Consider the following 10358-nt stretch of genomic DNA (forward strand, 5'->3'; position numbering starts at 1 on the left):
CAAGAGCCTGACCATCCACTCAACCTTCTTCCTTCAGTGTCATCTGCTCCTCAGTAGCTGATAGTGATGTTAGCTTTTATCCTGACCTTGCAATGGTTATGAGGTGCGCTCCGTCATGTTATTCCAGTATGCTTGGCACACCCTTTTGTCTTTTATCCAACACTACAGCAGGGTTGTTCTGATGGATGGTCTACCTAATTCCAGCTAGCATGTGCCTTTGTACTGATCTCTCCTCCCCCTCCACCCCCCATCATCTTTGAAATCAAAGAAAGTGATGGGGTCGTAAAATCAGGGGATCAACTGAAGTGTTCCAGCTGGCAAATGCAGGATAACATTGTGCTCTTGTGAGGACCTGCGATTTCCTTGAGATCTGTCTGTGTGTCATTGCTGACTCTTTCCTGACACTCAGCTGCTAATGTTGAACAGTAGCAGATTTCTGGGTTCATGCAGCTTGGTTTAATACAGGAGGCATAATCAGTGAGGAAAAATCTGGTTATACTCTTGCATTATTTACATGTGCCCACATACATTGATTTGGGGAGGAGACAGTCAGAGGGCAAGCAAGAAAGTTCAGTCTCCAGACTCCTGCCAAGTCACTGGGTCCCAAGGAGGAGCTTGGTTACTGATTGACTGCCCATGCACTTGATGTGAAGAAGCAAACTCACTTCTGCTGGACAGTTTGCCAGTCCACAAAACTGCCTATACTCCCAAAGTCGGGCAAAGTAGTGCATCATCATAAAAAATACCCCAAACCCAACAAAATTAAGAAGAAAATTTGTTTCCATCCTGGAAGACCATGGGGCAGCAGCATGGGTGAGTGACACCTGCTGTCACTGTTTGCCTGGCAGGTGTCATGGGTTGCCTTCATTATCCACAACATTTGATGGTTTGCAGGATTTCAGTGATGCTCAGATGCCTTTGAGGATATTTTTAATGAGGGTGTTAGAACAGTGTGTGGTGTTTGAGGACGTGACCACTTTCCTCAGCAGAGTCCCTGCCAGGAGAGTCATGCCTGGGTGACATGGCACCTTGAGTGGCTTCTGTGACCTTCAGAACCCGCTGCCGGGTTGTGATGGTGAATTATAGGGACAGACTGGCCTCGCTGAGATGTAACAATTTTGAGCAAAGGCAGTTTTGTGTGCTGCAGCCGTTTGAGAGCTGGTGAGCTCAAGCTGGTTTGGGTATGAGCTGCACTCTTGTCTTTGGCAACAATGCCACCATAGCACAGATGCAGGAGAATTTCTCTGTCCTTACCTTACTTCTCTTTTGCCTTCAGGATTTCGGCCTCCAAGTAAAGTACCAGTGGCTGTGAGTTGTTTCGTAACTTAAGGTTCACTGAAGGCCGGGTTTGTGCTGATATCAAGACATAACAGATCTCTGAGCCTCCTCCTGCCCATTCAGCAAGTTTGGCATCACAGTTAGTTGTGTAATTATAAATCTTATATTTATAATATGTGTCATTATGCTCATGCGTGTAAGAGTATGATCAAATACAAAGAGTATTTGATCTTGTGATCAAATGCAAAAGCCATTTAATAATATGTAACGAACATACTTAATTGCATTCAGCCCCCTGAAAGTGCCCCTGAAACTGAGAAATGTTACCCATATATATCAAAATGTCTCAATGCCAATTTTTTAAAATACACCTAAATTAGAATCGTAAGCAAAAAAAACCTATTTCTGATGGAAAGACACGATCATGAATCATGCTGTCTGCATATCTGTTTCTGAGTTAATATCTATTCAAGATGAAGCAGTAATTATCTGTAACATATATTCATGTATAGGTGTTTAGGTGTTTAATCCAAACTGACAGTTCCCAGGAGTGACAGCGGTTTACACATAGAAGAACCTTCTACAGCTCTGTAACTACTATAAAACTACTACAAAGAGCTTCACACGTACATACTTACATGGCTACGTGATCATAATGAATGGCAATATATATATTTTACAGTTCAAGAAACCATCTTTATTCTGGCAGTACTTAAGTGGGAACTTGAATTCAGTGGGTTGAAGATACACTGAAGTTACAGGGAATTACAGATATGCCTGATGTTATTCTTCTGCTTGAGTTGCTGGCAGAGGCAGGGATTGCTTTACACATGTTGGAGTGCTCTCCTGAATCCTTGCCTCAAGGCTGCTGTGCAGAAGTGTATGTGAGCCCTTCTGCACAGAGGAATTGCAGGAGTGATAACAGCTGCCAGAGCTGCAGATGGAGGTTGTAGGTTTGCTCTGCACAGACAAAAAATGCTGACAGGGACTCCCCCCAGTCCTTACTCCTTTGGATCTGCCACTGACCTGAAATGTGGGGTTACTGAGTAAGGACTGGCAGATCTGGCTTGGAGGAACTGGTACAAGCTTTCTCACTCAGGGCTGCAACCTGTCAGCCCAATTTGTTCAGGAACAACCCAGAACTTGCAGTTACTGTAGACCCAGTTTAGGCTAGTTTTTCTAATTTACTTTTTAATTTCTAATATTTCCTTCTCTTTCCCCATTTATTAACCTTAACATGCCTTTTTACAGTTCTTCAGAGAAGTGGTGCCAGTGGAATACTCCTGTGTAGAAAAAAATGCTTCTGAGATACAGAACACAGCTAATTACAGTGCTACAATTAGCTGGATGCCCTTAACAGAGTCCAAGGGGGAAATCATAGTGCAGCATCTGCTGTAACATATGCTTTTCTAGTTTCCAGAAGATAACAGTGAGCATGTAGGCTGCCATGGACTGTGCTTTCTGCCTGAAAAGCAGAGCAGCCCACAGATGCTTCAGTATTTCTTCTACCCAGACTCTGTTAGAGACCTCTGATGCTGAGTACATCTGTCAGGAGGAATTATATTGTAGTTTTTTTTGGCTTTAGTCTTCTACATGCAGACAGACTTATAAAGATGCAATGGTGATTCAGATCCCATCATTTCTGAGTGCACACTTCGTCCTAAGGGCAGGTGTCACGCCAAGAGCAGGACAGAGGTAACAGGCAGCATGGCACATCACAGGAGTTTGTGCTCACTGCTTGCTGTGTGAGGTTTTTTTCTTCCACTGTGGTATTGGAAAGATGAAGTGCTTTTCTGTGTACTGTTTAGTGAACTAAACCTAAAGTGGCTCATTATTTTCTATCCTATAGATTAACTTGGCCAGAATAGTTGATATAGCCCTACTAATGTACCTCTCAATGTGCTGAGCTGTGTTAATTACTCTTGAATTAGAGCCAACAACGATTGAGCCAGCTTAGTCAAGTACTTCCTCAAATTTAACACAAATCTTCAGTTCCTTTCCATTACTTGAATTTTTTATCATTTTTTTAGTATTTTGCTGTCTTCTGCTTTAACCAGGCCTGAACGATGGAAAAAAACACGTTTGTAAAGATGCTATTAAAAATATGCCACTACAGCCACAAAGCAGCAAGTAGTAAGTAACTTTGGACCACATCCATCTTCTTGAGTACTGATTAATAGGAGAGCTTGTTTACAGAAGGGGTGTCTCTGTTATTTAGCCAATTACTTAATGACTGGCTTTCTTCCTAGTTTGTCTGGCAGCATTGAGCTATGATTTGTGGCAATTTCTGACCAAAAAATATATTAAATTTTTGGAAGGGCTTTTGGCTAGGGTATATAAACCAGTGATTTACCCCCAGTAAAGGCCAGAGGAAAGATGCTGAGAGAGAAAGAAGCCTGTGGCTCATCTGTAAGCAGTTGGAAAATAATCTGAATCTGGTTATATCTCTGTACAATTGTTACTGTGCCTCAGGACTTCACTGTATGTGCTTTCAGTGTAATGCCAGAGCTGCCAGTTCTTCATGAATATGATGACAGGATTAGTGCTCGTGTCTTTATGAATTAAAGGACTGTGACCATTTTGTGGGTGTTCTACATCCTTATGTGGAGGCCATGAGTGCACTGGAGTTAATCCTGGGCTCTCAGCAGTGGGACCAGCTCTGCAGTGGTCTATCAGTTAAATCTGGCTTATCTGTAACTGTATGTGAGGTACACTTACAGGTGCCAAGTGTGGCCAGTGGGGCTCCTTGTCTGCATCCATGTCTGAGTGCCTGAAATGGGCACTGAACAGAAACGGCAGGCTATGAATTTATACAGGTACAGTTACACAGCAAAGCCTAAAGGCTGGGTAAGCTTTGAAGTAGGATGAGTTGTAAGTTTTATTCACTAGATGACAAATCCCCATCTTTGATCCAGTAATCCATGTGTCAGTTGGGTGATAAATCCAATAATTAAGTACAAAGTGGTCTTACAGTCCATCTTCCTAAGACTTCCTTTCACCTTTTTATTTGTTTTTTTGGGGTCTGTTATCTCAAAATGTCAAAAGAGAGTGGTACAGCCTTTTACAAAGAGGTCTGAGCCATTCTGCTGCATTTAGGCAATGAGATCTGAGCCTGCTTCCTCTGTCACTTTTAGCACATATTATGCACTGATTTAAAGACTATTTTAAAATAAATTAAAGCCATAGTGAGAAATGAAGGGAGCCCTTCTCTTCTGGGTTGTGTTTGATGCTCACCTTGTTGAATTCAGGAAGAAGGCATTATTAAATACATAAAAGCTGTCTCCATATCAGGAGCCTAAAAACACTCCAAGGGGAACAAAATCTGTTGTGCTTAGCTGCTGTAATTTAAGAGCCAAATTCTGCTTGTGTTTGTAATGGCATAAATTTGAATTTGATTGAACTCTGGATTAACATTGCTGCAAATGAGATCAAAATGTGACTTCCAAAGTTCATGAGGTAAGAAGGAGTTTTGCAGTCAACCTCGTTAATCTTTGATATGTATGCTCCATGCTGTGGGATGCCACCTTGGACAAAAATACATGTGGTACATTTGATCTCTTTTTAATGGTCTGACTCAGAATGGGTATTCTTTATTCTGTCAGTAGATGTCAGATTGCTAAAATTCCACTGAGTTACACTTTGCCATTCCCATGATATTTGTATACTGAGTGAAAAAACATAATGGCATGCTGCCTAGATCCTGAGATTTTGGTTCAAGTATTTAATGGACTTTCAGGTTCAAAAGGGCTGCAATTACATTGAATTTCAATTGTTACGTAAGGCTTGTGAGATTCTGACAGTGCAGAGATGGCTAGAGGACAGTCTATAAAAGACTGCAGTGATTTCAGTAATTAAATATTGGTTTAACAGTCAATACAAGTTCATTAGATAAAAATAATAGCTCACAAACTTGATAAAAATCAGAAATGCAGAAATGCAATATATTAGTTTAATTTTTTTTGGTAATATGAAATGGTTGGAAAGCAGTTAATACTTCTGTTTTACTGGGAGTTCATTAAAGTAGGAGTTCTTGAGTTAGACAAAGATATGTAGACTTAGAAGGGAGAATAATTCTAAGTCTTGGTGTTCATTTCAGTAAGTAGTTGTGTTATCCATCTTCAGCTTGTTCACTTTCTCACCTCTTCCACTGACATCCAAGAGGGTTACATTATTTCGAGGTCAATATTTCCAAGGGTGATCCTCTCCAGGGGTGCAGGACCTTGTGTAGTTGGACGTCAGTCAAAAAAAGCATTAATAATGATAAAGCATGTAGGAATTATTTCTGCTTGCCCTTATATCACTTACAAAACATACAGCTCTTTTTTCCCTGAATCCATGTCAAATGAATGGAGTCTGTCAGCTGTTTAGGTAATGAGCTAGAGCCGATATTATGTTTTTGGAGATGTGTGTGTATTGCATTGTCAGGCCAGAATCCAGAAAGATTAATGCTTTCAACCATCCTGACAACCAGATTATCTCCCTGAATATAGATTGTACAGTAGCCCTAAAGAAATACTATTTTGTAAAACCTTTTAATTATTACTGGCAGAAATTCAAGAAAAAGACATTTTGATTTACACCAACATGAAGCAAGATTAGAATCAAAATCTAAATGATAGGCACTTTTGGTTTACTTATGGTTAGCCTCATATGCCTCTTTATTCTGTTAATTTATTTCTTATTTTTTCATTTCAGTAATGTTTCACTGGTGTGGGTAAGGAGTTAGTGTAATTCTTGGAAACAGCCTCAGGAGATGACTGACCCCAATTCTTTCATTTCTTACCAGGGCTTAGCAGTGATGTGTTTTTGCAGAAGTGAATAGTATCACCTGAGGTGAAGAGCTGTGGCTGATACAAAAATTCTCTTCCTACCTTTTACCTGTCCAACCACTGCAGCAGCAGTACCCATCTCCAAGATTTGGCCTGTAAGCTTCTTGTGAAGCTCATGGAAGGAATAAAATCCCTCCAAAAAAGTGGCCCCAAGTCTTGCAAACTGTATAAAGAGCCATCCAGGGTAAGCCAGGGAGCTCTGGGCAGAGGCATGAAGTCCAGCTGACCCTGGAACTGGGTTCCTGGAAGCAAACAGCTGCATCCATTCAGGATGCAGAGCTGCAAAGCACCACACCTATAATTTGGGAGGAGGAAATCCTTGCAAACTCATATTTGGCTTTTAAAGAGTTTCCACAAAGGGCAGAGATGCTGCTGTAAGGGAAAGAGAGACTGGGTTTGGTGCCTTTCCTGCTCAAAGGGGACTGGATTTGTGCCTCCCACCTTCCAGATGAGTGGTGCTGCTCTTGGCTGCACCTGAAAGCTGCTGCCTGGAGTAAAGGAAGGAAAGAGGTAGTTTTTTCTTATGTTTGATAGCTTGCTATAACTTTTGCTTGCTTTTCTTTTTTTTTTTTCTCTACTGTTTCTGGTTCAGATTACCTGAGAGATCTTTGCTGCTATGGCTTTATTGTGTTTATCTGTTATGTACTGTTACTGCGAATGTTCTTCTGAGATCTGTGCTCTACCAGCTGTCTCTGGAGCACTTCTCGACTTGTTTTCTCATCAGGACGCTCTCTTGTTCTCCCGCTGAACTTACCCTATTGTGGATGAAACGAAGTGTTAGGCTCTTCATGGCCAGTCTTGTTTGAATACCAGCCAAAGGAGACTAAAATCGAGCCCTCAGATGGTGTCTCACATCACCAAAGCCCAGTGATGTGGGTAAGGGCCACAGGATGACATCTTAGTGCAGTACTTCTGATCATTTACTTGTTTGGATTTGGAGTAATTGTCTACTTTTATATGTTAATTTGGGATGTCCCGCTGTCCTTCTTGAGCTATCTTCTCCCATGTACAACCTCTCAGCTGAGCATTCCCTGATGTGCTTCAGATCCTGTCCCTTGGCCTCCTCTGGGTTGCAAGAGCTTCCTGCTCTTCCCAAAGGCATTTATGCCAGCAAGCCTTGGCACACTTCAGCTGTATCCAGTCCCACTGCTCCTGCCCTGGCCCTGCTAGCCCACGGTGCCCAGAGGAGCAGGTCCCTGAGGCCCGTGGAGCTCTCCCTGTATGTTCACTGCCTGGCTAGCAGGCACTGCTACCCTGAGACATTTCACTGCTACCCAGAGATATTTCCTCACTGTTTCTGGCTCCCACACAGCATCCTCTCCTACTCCTTTCAGTGCTAGTTTGCTCTGTTCACACTCTCCTAACTCCCCACACCAACCCAAAAAGCCAAAGACATTGCCAGCTGTAGGTTTGGTGCTGCCCTGCCGTGCCTCTTGCTGCTTCCCTGAGCACAGATGGAGCCTATGTGTGAAGGGGAGATGGAAAGAGCTCTGGCTTAGGCAGCCAGCAGTTGCTGCATGCCCAGATCACACAGCAAGCACCCTTTGGCTCAACTCCTCTGTCTCCACCTCATTCCTGTTGGCTCAGAGTGAGTGTAGGATTGTGTGCATGGCTGCCAGAGGAGAGTGTTTTTCCAGCTAAAATGAAGCAGAAGAATATGGGTGGGATAAATATCAGAAAGATGTTTCATGGTTCTGCCACTACTTTCCTTTTTCTCTTCTTTCTCAGTGTGCTATGTGCCTTTTCCAAGGTCAGGCTGGCCACAGGATCCTAGAATGTCATGAGGGGACTATCCTTGGTGTAGCTGCTGAGAATGGGGCCAGGTTGTATCAATGTGGGATGTCAGTTGCTTTAAGCCTCCACTTCAGCTGTTTTGGGGTCAGATAAATGGGAACAGGGTGTACTTTTTATGAGTTCATATGCAATTGCTGCAGCTTCACAGATGAAACTTGTTCAGAACATCTCTTGGTTGTGAAAAATGTAGAGGTCAAGATAGTCCTTTTTCACACCTTTCCTCATTACTTTTTGATGTGTGTGTTGTTTAGATGAGCAACTGAGAAACTTTAAAAAGATAAGAAAAAATTCTCTTTAAAAAAAAAAAAAGCTTTGTCACTTTGAGCTTTATTAAATAAATATTTAATTGATTACCAAATCTGAAAAGATGGAGGGGGTTTCAATGCTCCTTATGTGTCCATGAAACCTTTATACAGATTTGTATCCTGCTAAGGGGAGTAAGAGGCTCAGAACAAAATAATAGCAAACATTTTAATTTGTGATAAATAAAAGCTAAAGGAAATGAGTGGTTTTTAATTCTATACATTTTAAATTTGTGAACATGTGTGAAGTACTTGTAACAACAAGAAGTTATTTGCTTTTTTTTAAATTTGTCTCTGATGTCTGGGATGCCTTTCAGTTATTGAAGTTGCATGGGTCTGACAAAAAGCAAGTTGAGCACATTCATAGGACTGAGGTTTATTGTATGCATTAATCCCACTGAGTTTAAGGGGGTGAATGGTGAAGGTACAGCTACCCATGGATCCTTTTGTCCTGGAAAGGTCTGCTAAAGAGGTAAATACTTGATGAAGCTGCCATGGGAGGCAGGTGTATATCCCATCCTCCATCTCCCCAGATGAAGCTGTGAAACCCAACTTTTATAACCCAGTCCATTTTTCTACATTCAGTTACTTCAAGCTCACGTAGTGGTGACAGGGTGGAATTTGTCCCATGGTGTAATTGTATATCAGTCTTTAGATGTGACTTTACTTCTATATAATCACTGATGCAATTTAGGTATGCAAAAGAAATGTGAATTATGGATGGTGCAGGAAATGATGATGATGGTCCAGGAAAATGACTTTTGGGCAGACACATTTTTGAGAGAGCACCGGTTTAATGGACCGGTGTGGTGCCAACCCAGATCTAACCAGACTGTCCTCATGCCAAAGTTGAGGCAGATGGCTTGTGAGAAATGGCTTGCAGAATGGAAATGAACAGCAGGAATTTTTCACTGGTTTGGAAAGGCTCAGTCCTGATTCAGAAAGTGTGTTCCAGAAGAAAAGCACAAACTGGTTGGGAGACAAAGACAGGTCTGAGGCTCTCCTGTCCCCTCTGCCCCTGGCTTGGGACATCATGGGAGAGCTGCACCTCAGCACAGGGGCTCAAATGTGGCATTATTTCACTTGTTCCACATACCAAAAGTGCAAAGGGAAGATCCCTCTGTCACCTCTCAAATTAGGCAGACCCAAGCTGATCCATTTCCCTTTCATCTTCATGGGAGGGCACTGTTAGTGTAGATGACGAGTCATTGCAGAGGGCAGTATGGCCAGATCTGTGGCACGACTGAAGTGTGGAACTCCTCGTGCATCCAGTCATGGTGTGACTAAGTGATGAGAGTTGAGAGGCATAGCCCATTGTCACTGAAATCGAAAGCATTTGGTATCTCTGGCCAAGATGTATCTGAAATGGAAAAACCTTTTGAAATCCCATAACAGTTTTAGTCCATCCAAATGAAAATTACCTCTGAGTTCAATCCTTAATTACCCCTGCTCTTTCTTTGCTCATTAACACTAAAGCTGTACACAGATGTACATATTCTGTGTGGCTCGAGGCCAGCCTTTAGACATGTCTAACATTGCAAGGAGTGAGAAATGCACAGGGCAGAAATATGAAGATGTGATGTAAAATGCAAATAACTACAAATAACTACCAATAACTAGCATAATTCCCTGTCACCCTTCTGCCATTCAAATCAGGACTCACAAGGCTGAGCAGGGATTCCATTTCCATAGCTTGAACATCAAGGTGTTCCTGAAAAGAAGAACTTCCCTGTGTGGATCTACTATTTCCACAATGCTGTTGGGATAAATCCAACATCATCAATACCTAAATAGATTGAAAAACAATAGCAGAATTTACATAGTCCTTTTATATTTAGCACTTTCCAGTCCTTCAAGCATCCCTCTTCACAGGCCAGTGTTACTGAAAGTTAAGAGCTGAGGCATTTGGATTCCAAATGACTCATCAATGGCACATGGGGTGTTCAAGTAATATTTTAATCCCTGGCCCTTCCTTATTTTACAGGGGTAAAGAGTGATTTCTGTGAGTTGGTACTTTGGATGCTAAGCTCTGCTGCTGCAGGCTCAGATGTGATGCAACAAGGAGCACATCCACAGCTGGATCTGTTGCAGCCCATTCAAGTCTCCAGAGTAACCCATTGATTCATCTAGCTCTCACATCCTCAATTTCCCAGTT

The sequence above is a fragment of the Cinclus cinclus genome, chromosome 3 (assembly GCF_963662255.1).
Source record: "Cinclus cinclus chromosome 3, bCinCin1.1, whole genome shotgun sequence".
Classification (NCBI taxonomy): domain Eukaryota; kingdom Metazoa; phylum Chordata; class Aves; order Passeriformes; family Cinclidae; genus Cinclus; species Cinclus cinclus.